A 15,545-nucleotide genomic window follows, 5' to 3' on the forward strand; every position below is an offset into this window, starting at 1 on the left:
AATAAATAAATAATACCCTATTTTTGACTAGGCATATAGCATAACAGATAGCTCAATAAATAAGAGTCAAGATTCGAGGTAGTAGGAGTTTCTGCAGGTTTATTACAGCATAAGGACAGGATCAGGACAACCTGCATAGGATGACCCAGCAGCTGCTGGGGCCGGGTCTGGGATGAGCGCGCTAGCTTTTTAATAACAATACATGAACTTATATACATAGCGCAAACACATAGCATTACATTGCAGTAGGCGTAGCAGTGGGTGGAGCAGAAGGCGTGACGCGTAGCAGTCGCGAAAGATAACAGTAAAAGTAGGTGTAACTGGGCGTATACATAGACATGTGGTGCAAACGTAACAGAATATGTCATGAATGGGGCGGAAACATAGGAGGGGGCTACCTAAGGAGCCGGGACCTCTAACCTGGTGGTGCACGCAAACTGGCAATGACGTATTACTAGGAGAAGCTGGGGGCTATGAACTCTGTGCTAGGAGCAGAGACTAAAGTCTGGAGGGTCGGAGCGACTTGTACCTAAACCCTATCTAGTATCTGATGTTTAGGGAACATGTTGATATAAACTAGAAGTCATGAGGGGAAAGGCTAACTTGATTCTAAGACTGGACCATGCATTATTCTACATGTAGTGTGTGATGAAGAATACTAAATGACCATTAAATACAGTATTTCTCTAACGTGGAGCCGCATAGGCTAGACAATGACGGGAACTATTGATGCAGTTCAGTAGCTTAGGAATGCAGAGAAGGAGGACTGAACTGATAACTGGAACTATAACATACTTTTGGCAGACTCAGAGGCAGAGCCAGGCTGCACCGGGCACTGCGAGGCAGGAAGTAAGTGAAGGGTCGAGGATACAGGTGGGGGCTGTATCGCTCCTCAGCGAGACTTCAGGAGACAGGAGCTGAATCTGTGGTCCGGGCCCTTTTGAGGCCTGGAAACGGGGACTTTATAATGGAATAACGTGCACACTGAGAAACGTGGCAACGTGACTTTACATAGGCCTGATATTCGTAGTATTCACGAGGACTGGAAACTAGCATACTAAAGGTGGACACAACTGTAATTGCGTCATTAATCGGACATGGGGAATAACATATGCATATTGGTCATGCACACATAACATATGATGGATGAGGCGTAGGGACACAGAACATGGCAAAATTTACTTTTCCACATTCCCTCCTTGTCACTACGTTTCCATCAGGAAACATCAATTTTCATGATACCATCTATCATTTCATACAGTACCATTTGCTCGTCTCGAATTATCTTGGAACGGGACTTAGAACGGGGCTTAGGACTAGGAATACAAGAGGTAGCACACATGCTGCAAATCGCAGGGCCACATTGTATACAGAGGCAGCAGCTAAATATGATCGCTACTGCAATACTTAGAAAGGACAGGAATTTCCATCCCCATGCGGAGATTATATTCCAGAACCAACCGGACCATGTCCAGGTGCCTGGATCTTGATGTAACAGATGGGCTATTTTATGGAGTCTGGTTATAGCTGAATAAACAGACGGCGCGTTATTTGGAATGAAAATGCAACAACTAGATCCGAGGACTCTACAGGCCCCGCCCCTATCGGCCAGTATGACGTCAAGGACGAGACGATTCTGTAAAACGACAATTCTCATAAAGGATTGCTCTTCAGTTAAGTTACCTAGAACGGAGGCAGTCTCATCTACTACTGCTTCAAGGGTTCTTGTTAACCTACGAATTAGCTTACTATTTACAACTGTGCCTAAATAAGGAAAAACACCTTTATCTATATCAATGAATTGCTCTGCGGCAGTTTCAGTATAATCGACAATCGGGAGATTTCTCTTGTGTCTAGTATGTACTAGGAAGGAATTTCCTATGGTAGTCAGGTGGGGCTAGAAAAACAGGCGGCAGTAGGAAGGCAATGTAACAGGTTCCCTCCCAATCGAGGGGCAGACGAACATATGCAGTTTGACCACAAACAAAATAAGAATGACGTGAGGCTTTAAAAATAGATTTCCCACTGTCACTATACTGAATAACAGTAGTACATTCACTATGTCCTACATGTACAGAACCCTTATTTCGGACACATAATTCGCCTTTGACTGGTAGTACTGAAATAGCAGGTGAGTCTGGAGTAGTATCAGACTGAACATTCAGGACCATGAAATTCGACGAATAATTACCTAAATTATACACTTCATTTTCTAGATCTAAACCTGTTCTGTGGGGGAGACCTTGCTTGTCTGGGAAACATGTACTGTTAAGAAAAGACATATCTGTTGCGGATGACGTTAACGTGGACCATGCTCCACACGAACCATTATGTGAAAAAGGATAAGGAAAGAGTGGCAGAACTCCCTTCGGTGTCTGGAAAGGGGGGAGTCGACCACACACCCAACAATTAGTGGCATTGCTGGTCTGGTGTGAATAATGTAACATACGGATAAATGAATTATTACGCATAGCGAGGCGGTAAGAATATTCGTGAGGAGGCAGATCACTAAACGTGTGCTCTACTGTAGCATTAGCAGACTTATTTACATGAGAAACTGGAAAATATAGGAAAAAGGCATAACTGGTGCAGGAAATCATTAGGCTGATGAATAATATGAAACTTAGAAAAACGATACATTGAATTGAGTTTTTACTGACTCTCTCACTATGGGGGTCTATTTTATACATGTCAGAAACAATCTAACCGTTTCACCTAGGGGAGGACTTATACAATCAAACTGACTGACTTACTAGACCGTAGTTTTTGCTTATACTCCTGTTGCGGAGTTTTCTCTAACAGGGAAGGGGTTGTAACAATGTCTTTTGCGGGACAGTCCTTAGGAACAATATTTCGGCAGTCTTTAAAATCCTGGGACTCCTTGGAAATGTTTTTAGAAACGGGTTTCAATCCATTGAAAAGTTTTACATGAGAAAGGTGGACCCACCCCTTCCTGCCTTCCAGCTTGACGGCAGTACGGGTGGTCAAGAGGACCTGACGTGGCTCCTTCCAACGAGGTTCCAGCGGACTTGATCTGTCAAAATTCCGGACCATCACAAGGGAACCTGGAACGATTTCATGCGGTGCCACCTCGGTATTGTCTGGAAAGGCGGCGGCAACCTGTGAACGACATGAGTTGAGGGCAGACATCAAGGAAGCTAGGTAATCTGTCAACATATTACATGAAACATCGGTAATACTTCGGGGTCTAGGAGTACCCCACATGTTAGGGGGGCGGCCGAATACGACCTCATACGGGGACAGACCTGATCTGGAATGTGCGACCATGCGCATATAAAATAGAGCAACTGGCAGAGCTACTAGCCAGTCCACACCTTTTTCTTTACAAACTTTTGCAATACGGATTTTCAGGGTCTGATTATGTCTCTCGACTAGACCGGCTGCTTCAGGATGGCGTACACAATGGAACTTCCACTGGTACCCTAACAACAGGGAAACATGCTTCATTAACTCTGAGGAGAATGGCTGACCGTTATCAGAATATACGACTCTAGGGAGTCCATATCTAGGGAAGAATTCACGAACCAACTGCTTGGCAGTGGTCGCGGCTGTGTAATCTGGGACTGGATATGCTTCTGTCCACCTGGACAAAGCGCATACTACTACAAGGACATACTTGAAACCTCGACATCGCTCCATTTGAATATAATCCATCTGGAGGACCTCAAAAGGGTGGTCAGGGGGCTGGAAACCACCTTGTTCCACCGGGACACTTTTACCTGGATTAAACTGACAACATATCATACAGGTACGGACTTTCTGCTTGGCTGCAGCTCGTAAATGCTTATTGAACCAAATGTTCTGGATACTGTCTAACATAGCTTTTTCTCCTAAATGTGCTGGACTATGTGCGGTATTGATAATGACTTGAACCATAGAGTCGGGGAGAAACCATGTGGCTCTACCCTTTGTTAACCATCCTTGATCTGTCTGGACCCCTCCTTGTTCGGACCATTTCTTGATTTCCTCGGGAGTAGCATGTAACTGGATATCTATGACATCTTGTGTAGGGTCCTTAACTGTCATGCATGTAGTCGGATCTGGAGTATGTGTCTGATTAACTGGAATGTCTAGAGTCTGTGCTGTAAGCTTGGCTGTGCGGTCTGCTAGATCGTTACCTTGGGAAATAATGTCAGTAACTTTCGTATGTGCTTTGCATTTCATGATAGCAATGGATGTCGGTAAATGTATGGCATCTAACAGAGCTTGAATAAGGAGACCATGCTGAATCTTGGTTCCATGAGAAGTCATGAAACCTCTCTCCTGCCAGAGCACTCCGAAGTCGTGTACAACTCCGAATGCGTAACGTGAATCTGTATAAACATTAACTTTCAGGTTCTTGGCGTGTATACAGGCTTGTGTCAGAGCAACTAGCTCTGCTGCTTGAGCGGACAGGGTATCAATACGGTGTGTTTCAATAACTTCGGTGTCAGTAGTCACTGCATACGCGGTGACTAGTTCTCCTGTACTAGTTCTCATACATGAACCATCCACATAAAGTGTCAGGTCAGGATCTGGTAACGGAATGTCTGTCAGGTCTTGTCTTGGCTTTGTCGTAATGTTAACTACTTCCACACAGTCATGTGGGTCAGGGTTCAAACTGACTGATGGTAACAGTGTAGCAGGATTCAGGACGTTGCAGCGTCTAATTTCTATGTGTGGCTGGAACAGTGTCAATTCATAACCTGTTAAACGTGCAATTGTCAAGTGCTGAGTTTGTGTTCGGTTTAAAAGAACTTCCACGGAATGTGGAACTTGTACTGTCAGGGAGTGTCCTAAGACTATGGAATCACTTTGTCTGATAGCTAGTGCTGTGGCTGCAACTGACTTGAGGCACGCAGGCAACGCCTGGGCGACTGGATCTAATGTGCTCGAAAAATAAGCACAGGGCTTGTATTGACCTGCTTGATCTTGTGTGAGAACAGATAATGCTGTACCTTCACGTTCTGTGACGAAAAGTGTAAAAGGCTTACTGTAGTTCGGTGTAGCTAGAACTGGAGCTTGACATAGGGCTTTCTTTAACTCGTTGAAACTAAGTGTATGTTCAGATGTCCAAGGGAGAACAGTCGATACGGCTGCCTCCTGTGTCGTTAACTGTATCAGTGGCTTGGCTAGAAATGCATACTGGGAAATCCATTGTCTACAATAAGAAGTAAGGCCGATAAAAGCACGTACCTCCTTCTGGGTTCTGGGCTGGGGAAGACTCGCTATTAACTGGATACGGTCGGGTGTCAACTGCCTACCCCTCTTGGACAGTAAGTGTCCTAAGTAGACCACTTGCTGGACACAGAATTGAAGCTTCGAAGGGGACACCTTGTGCCCCATCTCGGCTAGAAAATACAAGACTGTAAGTGATGCTCGCTCGCAAGCACGTTCAGAACGGGCTGTGATCAGTAGATCATCGACATACTGGAGCAGGGCAGTGTCAGTTGGCATGTGAATATTGTCTAGTTGTCTCTTGAGTGCTTGACTGTAAATACTAGGGCTTTCTGTGAAACCTTGAGGAGCGCGTGTAAACATATAGCTCCTTCCATTTAAACAAAATCCGAAAAGAAACTGGCTGTCTGGATGAATAGGAACACTAAAAAATGCATTCTTGAGGTCTATGACAGTGAAGAACGTGGCTTCAGAATCAATGGCTGTTAATAGGGAAGAGATATCTGGGACTACTGGGTACTGAGGAATAATACATTTATTAAGCTCTCGTAAATCAATCACTAATCGATATACTGGGGGTGCATTTGGATCAGTACGTTTCATGACTGGAATGATCGGGGAATTACATACATTGGAGTCAGTTTCTACAACTACTCCTTGAGCCATGAGCTCGTCAATAATTTTGGATAAGGCTGCTACAGCCTCAGGTGGCAATCTGTACTGTCTGATTCGTGGTAACACTACACCTGGTTTGAGAGTCACACGATAGGGTGTGATTTGCATATAACCTACATCTGTTGGACCTTGTGCCCATAGATGCTGCGGAACATTAGACAGTCTGGAATCAAAATCTCGTAATACATAGTGACCCTTAAAGTCACGTAGGAACAGACGTATTCCCTCTGGGGAACAGCAAATGACTGCACCTAACTCTTTCAGTGTCTTAATGCCTAATAGATTTTCTGGACATGACTTAGTAAGTAACAGATCAGTAGTGCGGGACAATGGACCTACTTCTAGAGTAACTGGCTTTGAGATCTCATTTATAATGGGTTTTCCTGAAAATCCAAGGGAAACATTTCTTGAGCCTGAGAGCGGAGCCCCTGGAACTTCGGCATGACTAATTGTGGTCCTACTTGCCCCTGTATCGATCAAAAACTTTCTGTCTTTCCCTAATACTTGACTGTGAACATAGGGACCTTCTTGATCTACAGGTATCTCGATGAGAGGCAAGCCTACCTCCCTCTCTAGGCTGTTTCATGAATACTGCTGGTACTCTGGATACTCAGACTGTGCATACTGGTACATCTGTGATGTGACATGCTGTGTTGCAGCAATAGGCTGCGGTACTGTAACTGTCTGTTGTGCATTCTGTGACTGAGGAGTCTGTGAAACTTGTTCTTGTCTAGGCGGACGTGGTCTTTCTTTAGTCTTACCAGTAGCTATGTTATGTTTCAGAACTGCACACTCGTTTATAAAATGACCTGGCTGTTTACAATAATTGCAGTTCCCTTTAACGGGAGCTGCAGGATGACTGGCTTGATTCGGACCCCTCTTCTGACTGTCTTGAGGAACAGATTGTGCAACTAGCACTTTCATTTTCGTGTCTTTCATACGTTTTCTTTCGTGTTCTTGCTCTTCTCTGATTCTATTCTGGTGGTATTGGAGCATCTGGAGCATCTGGGACGGAGTATTTGCTTGCCAGGTGCTTTCGACTTTCAAAACTCGATTTTTAATTTGAGGACTTGAATTCTCGACTAATTTAGTAACGAAAAGGTGAGGGTATGACTCACTACTTGTCTTGAGACCACTGTTAATACTAAAACATTTTTCAAATCTAGAATAAAAATCACTAATATCTTCGTCTTGTTTCTGTTTACAGGCTGAGATTGCATCCCAGTCTTCTTTTCTAGTTGTCAATAATCTGGGTAAAACTTGAATCAATAATTCTGGTAATTCTTTACATTTATCTCCAAGACCGGTACCTGGTACTCGAGCCTTGTCTTCAGCTTCTAGAGCTGTCCAATCGATCTTTTTCTCTCCCACCTCCCATTCTTTTTCCTTTAGCTTTTCATACACCCCTGCGGGTAACAGGACCTTTAACATTTTAATGATATCTGGGTAAGTGTATTCTCCCATACGGAGCATGTCTTTTAATTCTCTATGGAACCCTGCTGGATCTTTGTCATGACAGGGAATTAATTTCTTCATTTCAAGAAGTTCCATCTTTGTTATTGGAGTGTATACAAACACTCGTTGCATTTCGCCACCCGTCCCTCTGACTGGGTGGACTTCTCGTAACGGATTCTGTCGGTCTATGTAGAATGATTTACTTTCTGGGGGTGAGACATGAACAAAATGTGGGTTCAAGAACGTTCTATATTTGTGGCGTTGTTCTAGAATGACACTAATTAAATCGGTACCTAGACCTCTCCATCTGTACTGGAGTAACTCGTTCAGGATATCATGTAACGGAACTGGATCAGAGTGTTGACCCTCATACAGAGTAATGAGGTGCTGAATCATATACATACCCACCAGTCGTTGCTCGGCTGGGGGCATTTTCAGAAACGTTTGTGCCACTATTTCGTCTGGAAAAGTGGTAGAATCAGTAATCCATCGGACTGCTGATCGGGCTAGTTCTTGTTCATGCATGGTACTTAACTCACTATAACCGATTCGTGATTTCAGAATGTGATCGGTAGCTTGAAATACTTGTTCTAGAGAACCTTGTTCTGGTGCTGAATGATGAAAAATAGACTTGGGTTCTAGGCGTAAATGGCGATCTGGAAATCTAGATTTTCCTACATACGCTATTCTGGCGGGATTCTCGTCCTCTTCTTCTTCGGGATCAGAGATACTTTCTTTCTCGCTTACTTGTGCTGCTTTACACTGTTCGTGTATCTTTATTATCTCTTTACGGATTTTCTTGTACATACTCTCCATAGCACCGACGGTCTTGTGCTTACCCTCGGCTATATTATCACTCCACCTTGTCAGGATTCTCATTTTGGCGGAATCTTTAGACGGGTAATCTTGTTCTCTTATTAGACAATTGATCAGGAACTTTAATATCATGAGCTGGATCTCGGCTTTCCTTTGAGACATAGTCTCGCTAATACTTTCTGGATCATCCCCTGTACGGATGAAACGATATATTCTGTCTAGATCTTCTTTAATATTCGGTAAGGTGACTAGATACTCGGCCACCTTTCTTACGCGAAATGAATATAAAACCATATTATCCTCGCCTGGGACTGGATCATAGCAACATTCGGCAAGGGATTTTCTTATTTCTGCAACAGACTGATACCTAGGCGTACGCTGTGATGCTTGTGCATGTAATTCGGCTAACGTTAAACGCTTGTGTGGCGGCGGGGTTTGAGGAGGACCTCCTCCTGCAGCCCCTAAACTGGAGTCGTCTACTGAGGCTCTACGTCCTGGCAGAGTGGGAAATGGAAATGTAGGCTGGACTTGTATGGCGGGCTGGACCGGGGGTACCGTAACAGGTACTCCGGTGTCTGGAGGAGCGGGAAGTGCCTGATTTACAGGGACTGGCGGAGCGCGAACAGGATTTGCATATTCTGGGACTGTGTCGTCCAAGTAGGACGAAATAAAAATATCAGCTGCGGTCGGTTTGTGACGTAGCTTGGTCGGAAGTAATGGTGGCGGGAAATTACTGGATGCCTCTGGGGTCGCTTTTGGCAAGCCCTCGGCAAGAAGAGGATACATACCCTTAATGAGGGCATGCCTCTGTCTGTCTGACTGTTCGGCTTTGACTCGTTCACCTATCTCGATTAATTCTCTTTCTTGGGCTCGTTCTTGGGATTCTCTACTTAACTCTGACTTTCTGACTTCCTTTTCGGTTCTTCTATGCGCTTCTTTACGCCATAACTCGATGGCATCTTTCTGTGACTGTCTGGCTTTCTTTTTCCATAATGCTTCTTCTACTCGCATGATACATTCGGCATCCCATGTACCCGATACGGGCCATCTATACTTTTCTTCTAACTGTTTGGTATACTCTACCCATAAATCTAGATACAATATGGCGCTTATGCCATGTTTCTGATACATAAAGTGACCTGGACTGTCCCTAGGCGGGACAGGAACTGCTTCTTCTAATAAACCCTTTCTAGTTTTTAGCTGACGTAATCTTGAAAAGAGCGGCATTGTAAACTTGAATCGGAACACAATACAATACACGAAGAACAATAACAATTGGGAAAACAATTCAGGCATACCACGACATTGGAATTACATTAAACAATATCATAACATAACAGTTCGAACAGAATATTACCTGGAATACTTGAGAACAGAAACAGAACAGAATTTCTCGAGAACGGAACAGACTAGAATTACTGGATGCACTGCTGAAACAGTACGGAACATACCGGTCCCATAAAGGAACGCATCAAGACCCGTATCCACCTAGGTGAACACTTCGTTTGTGAGTCTGGGTACCACCAACCCACGGACCAGGAGTCAATTTAGATTGGTCCTGTCTAGATACTACCCCAGCAATGGTACTCACCGGGCAGCAAGAACGGAAGGCCTCGGACGGGACTGGGCTGACGACGACGGACTTCGGACTTCAGTTACGGGTGGGCCTCCGGATACCTCGGACCTTGGACTCTCGGCTTGGGCTCTGGTCGGGACTCGCCGCGTTCCTCCACCGTCTCGTTCGGATGCTGGACCGCCTCCTCCGTCTCCTCCGTGGGCCTGAGGGATACTTGAGCAGAAATATCTGCCACTGCGCAGAAGAGTTCCGTCACGACTGTAGAGGGTCAGGGGGTCGGCGTGGCTTCACCGACGCGTGGGGAAAGGGCAAGTCCCTGTTCGGGCGCCATTATGTGGTAAATAAATAAATAATACCCTATTTTTGACTAGGCATATAGCATAACAGATAGCTCAATAAATAAGAGTCAAGATTCGAGGTAGTAGGAGTTTCTGCAGGTTTATTACAGCATAAGGACAGGATCAGGACAACCTGCATAGGATGACCCAGCAGCTGCTGGGGCCGGGTCTGGGATGAGCGCGCTAGCTTTTTAATAACAATACATGAACTTATATACATAGCGCAAACACATAGCATTACATTGCAGTAGGCGTAGCAGTGGGTGGAGCAGAAGGCGTGACGCGTAGCAGTCGCGAAAGATAACAGTAAAAGTAGGTGTAACTGGGCGTATACATAGACATGTGGTGCAAACGTAACAGAATATGTCATGAATGGGGCGGAAACATAGGAGGGGGCTACCTAAGGAGCCGGGACCTCTAACCTGGTGGTGCACGCAAACTGGCAATGACGTATTACTAGGAGAAGCTGGGGGCTATGAACTCTGTGCTAGGAGCAGAGACTAAAGTCTGGAGGGTCGGAGCGACTTGTACCTAAACCCTATCTAGTATCTGATGTTTAGGGAACATGTTGATATAAACTAGAAGTCATGAGGGGAAAGGCTAACTTGATTCTAAGACTGGACCATGCATTATTCTACATGTAGTGTGTGATGAAGAATACTAAATGACCATTAAATACAGTATTTCTCTAACGTGGAGCCGCATAGGCTAGACAATGACGGGAACTATTGATGCAGTTCAGTAGCTTAGGAATGCAGAGAAGGAGGACTGAACTGATAACTGGAACTATAACATACTTTTGGCAGACTCAGAGGCAGAGCCAGGCTGCACCGGGCACTGCGAGGCAGGAAGTAAGTGAAGGGTCGAGGATACAGGTGGGGGCTGTATCGCTCCTCAGCGAGACTTCAGGAGACAGGAGCTGAATCTGTGGTCCGGGCCCTTTTGAGGCCTGGAAACGGGGACTTTATAATGGAATAACGTGCACACTGAGAAACGTGGCAACGTGACTTTACATAGGCCTGATATTCGTAGTATTCACGAGGACTGGAAACTAGCATACTAAAGGTGGACACAACTGTAATTGCGTCATTAATCGGACATGGGGAATAACATATGCATATTGGTCATGCACACATAACATATGATGGATGAGGCGTAGGGACACAGAACATGGCAAAATGTACTTTTCCACAGAATCGCTAATTGAGAATTGCAAAAAGGGATGTATGTAAAAAATCGCAACTTTTTTGCGATTTCTTAGTATTCCTTAATTGCGATTAGCAAATTGCGAAATCGCAATTAAGGAATACTTTCCCATTCATTTCTATGGGCCAGAAGGCCCATAGGAATGAATGGGAAGTCATTCTCAATTCGTGATTCGCAATTTGAGAATCGCAAATTGAGAATAATTTCAAGGGTGCAAGCGTGTTATAAGGACACCCTGATTCACCCCTGAAATGAGCATGTGTGCGCATATGGCGCACATACATGCCCTAAGGGCATGTATGTGCGCCACATGGCACCTTCACAAATGCCAAAAAGTGCTTTTGTGAAAGAAATCGCAAATTACCACCAACTAATTTGTAATTTCTTAAGGAGAAATGTCAAAACTTGAGTGATTCTTGCATAGTATTTAGGGAATCTCATTTTGCGATTCCTTAAATGCTTGCGCAAAGTTAAGGAATCCCAATTTTTGCGATTCCTTAATTTTGCGATGCGATTTTCCTCAACATCCCGTTTTCCGAATTTTTAGACGCAAACACTGCTTTTTTGCTATCACACCGTTTGCGACTGAAAATTCCGTTCATACATATGCCCCCAAGTCTTTAAGAAAGCAAAGTTATGTAGAATACATCATCAAATGAAACATGCAGACAAATATAAATATATGAATATATATATATATATATATATTTTAAGGTTCACAGTTTACCCAAGGTGCAGGGCGCGCTGTGGCGCACTCACAGACAGCGCGTTCAAGTTCTGGGGGAGAACCAAGGCAACACTTGCATCAGCAGAGCCTGACGCGTTTCAGGAATCCTCCCTTTATCAAAGGCTTTCCTGCTCCAAAATGCTCGCCAAACATGCAGACACCAGTCTTTTGTCCCTTTCTTTAATCATCACATCCAATCTCAGGTGAGTATCAGCGTTGAATTATGGGACTGGTAGTCTGTTCCAAATAATACCCCAGTGGGCTGGATGGCGAACCTTAAGGAAAATAAAACAACAGTCAAAGTGAGCTTTTCTTGTACTCCTCCTTTCAAAGTAACGCCAGAATGTTCCAAGGCGCCGATCCAAGGACCAGCAGCGGAGCCGCCAAACATTTTGCGGCGGTGCACCCTCGGCCGGGTCGGCCGCATATTTTAAGGTACACAGTTTACCCAAGGTGCAGGGCGCACTCACAGACAGCGCGTTCAAGTTCTGGGGGAGAACCAAGGCACCACTTGCATCAGCAGAGCCTGACGCGTTTCAGGAATCCTCCCTTTATCAAAGGCTTTTCTGCTCCAAAATGCTCGCCAAACATGCAGACACCAGTCTTTTGTCCCTTTCTTTAATCATCACATCCAATCTCAGGTGAGTATCAGCGTTGAATTATGGGACTGGTAGTCTGTTCCAAATAATACCCCAGTGGGCTGGATGGCGAACCTTAAGGAAAATAAAACAACAGTCAAAGTGAGCCTTTCTTGTAACTCCTCCTTTCAAAGTAACGCCAGAATGTTCCAAGGCGCCGATCCAAGGACCAGCAGCGGAGCCGCCAAACAATTCGCGGCGGTGCACCCTCGGCCGGGTCGGCCGCATATTTTAAGGTTCACAGTTTACCCAAGGTGCAGGGCGCACTCACAGACAGCGCGTTCAAGTTCTGGGGGAGAACCAAGGCACCACTTGCATCAGCAGAGCCTGACACGTTTCAGGAATCCTCCCTTTATCAAAGGCTTTTCTGCTCCAAAATGCTCGCCAAACATGCAGACACCAGTCTTTTGTCCCTTTCTTTAATCATCACATCCAATCTCAGGTGAGTATCAGCGTTGAATTATGGGACTGGTAGTCTGTTCCAAATAATACCCCAGTGGGCTGGATGGCGAACCTTAAGGAAAATAACACAACAGTCAAAGTGAGCCTTTCTTGTAACTCCTCCTTTCAAAGTAACGCCAGAATGTTCCAAGGCGCCGATCCAAGGACCAGCAGCGGAGCCGCCAAACAATTCGCGGCGGTGCACCCTCGGCCGGGTCGGCCGCATATTTTAAGGTTCACAGTTTACCCTAGGTGCAGGGCGCACTCACAGACAGCGCGTTCAAGTTCTGGGGGAGAACCAAGGCACCACTTGCATCAGCAGAGCCTGACGCGTTTCAGGAATCCTCCCTTTATCAAAGGCTTTTCTGCTCCAAAATGCTCGCCAAACATGCAGACACCAGTCTTTTGTCACTTTCTTTAATCATCACATCCAATCTCAGGTGAGTATCAGCGTTGAATTATGGGACTGGTAGTCTGTTCCAAATAATACCCCAGTGGGCTGGATGGCGAACCTTAAGGAAAATAAAACAACAGTCAAAGTGAGCCTTTCTTGTAACTCCTCCTTTCAAAGTAACGCCAGAATGTTCCAAGGCGCCGATCCAAGGACCAGCAGCGGAGCCGCCAAACAATTCGCGGCGGTGCACCCTCGGCCGGGTCGGCCGCATATTTTAAGGTTCACAGTTTACCCAAGGTGCAGGGCGCACTCACAGACAGCGCGTTCAAGTTCTGGGGGAGAACCAAGGCACCACTTGCATCAGCAGAGCCTGACGCGTTTCAGGAATCCTCCCTTTATCAAAGGCTTTTCTGCTCCAAAATGCTCGCCAAACATGCAGACACCAGTCTTTTGTCCCTTTCTTTAATCATCACATCCAATCTCAGGTGAGTATCAGCGTTGAATTATGGGACTGGTAGTCTGTTCCAAATAATACCCCAGTGGGCTGGATGGCGAACCTTAAGGAAAATAAAACAACAGTCAAAGTGAGCCTTTCTTGTAACTCCTCCTTTCAAAGTAACGCCAGAATGTTCCAAGGCGCCGATCCAAGGACCAGCAGCGGAGCCGCCAAACAATTCGCGGCGGTGCACCCTCGGCCGGGTCGGCCGCATATTTTAAGGTTCACAGTTTACCCAAGGTGCAGGGCGCACTCACAGACAGCGCGTTCAAGTTCTGGGGGAGAACCAAGGCACCACTTGCATCAGCAGAGCCTGACGCGTTTCAGGAATCCTCCCTTTATCAAAGGCTTTTCTGCTCCAAAATGCTCGCCAAACATGCAGACACCAGTCTTTTGTCCCTTTCTTTAATCATCACATCCAATCTCAGGTGAGTATCAGCGTTGAATTATGGGACTGGTAGTCTGTTCCAAATAATACCCCAGTGGGCTGGATGGCGAACCTTAAGGAAAATAAAACAACAGTCAAAGTGAGCCTTTCTTGTAACTCCTCCTTTCAAAGTAACGCCAGAATGTTCCAAGGCGCCGATCCAAGGACCAGCAGCGGAGCCGCCAAACAATTCGCGGCGGTGCACCCTCGGCCGGGTCGGCCGCATATTTTAAGGTTCACAGTTTACCCAAGGTGCAGGGCGCACTCACAGACAGCGCGTTCAAGTTCTGGGGGAGAACCAAGGCACCACTTGCATCAGCAGAGCCTGACGCGTTTCAGGAATCCTCCCTTTATCAAAGGCTTTTCTGCTCCAAAATGCTCGCCAAACATGCAGACACCAGTCTTTTGTCCCTTTCTTTAATCATCACATCCAATCTCAGGTGAGTATCAGCGTTGAATTATGAGACTGGTAGTCTGTTCCAAATAATACCCAAGTGGGCTGGATGGTGAACCTTAAGGAAAATAAAACAACAGTCAAAGTGAGCCTTTCTTGTAACTCCTCCTTTCAAAGTAACGCCAGAATGTTCCAAGGCGCCGATCCAAGGACCAGCAGCGGAGCCGCCAAACAATTCGCGGCGGTGCACCCTCGGCCGGGTCGGCCGCATATTTTAAGGTTCACAGTTTACCCAAGGTGCAGGGCGCACTCACAGACAGCGCGTTCAAGTTCTGGGGGAGAACCAAGGCACCACTTGCATCAGCAAAGCCTGACGCGTTTCAGGAATCCTCCCTTTATCAAAGGCTTTTCTGCTCCAAAATGCTCGCCAAACATGCAGACACCAGTCTTTTGTCCCTTTCTTTAATCATCACATCCAATCTCAGGTGAGTATCAGCGTTGAATTATGGGACTGGTAGTCTGTTCCAAATAATACCCCAGTGGGCTGGATGGCGAACCTTAAGGTAAATAAAACAACAGTCAAAGTGAGCCTTTCTTGTAACTCCTCCTTTCAAAGTAACGCCAGAATGTTCCAAGGCGCCGATCCAAGGACCAGCAGCGGAGCCGCCAAACAATTCGCGGCGGTGCACCCTCGGCCGGGTCGGCCGCATATTTTAAGGTTCACAGTTTACCCAAGGTGCAGGGCGCACTCACAGACAGCGCGTTCAAGTTCTGGGGGAGAACC

General features: G+C 45.8%; 1 protein-coding gene across 8 annotated transcripts in view; it reads right to left on the minus strand.

Moving 5' to 3' along the window:
• Positions 1-15,545, minus strand: part of LOC144768773 (uncharacterized) — a 9,320,023-nt gene that overhangs the window by 3,169,813 nt on the left and 6,134,665 nt on the right. The window lies entirely within an intron of this gene.

This window comes from Lissotriton helveticus, chromosome 7 (genome assembly GCF_964261635.1).
Source record: "Lissotriton helveticus chromosome 7, aLisHel1.1, whole genome shotgun sequence".
In the NCBI taxonomy this organism is placed as follows: domain Eukaryota; kingdom Metazoa; phylum Chordata; class Amphibia; order Caudata; family Salamandridae; genus Lissotriton; species Lissotriton helveticus.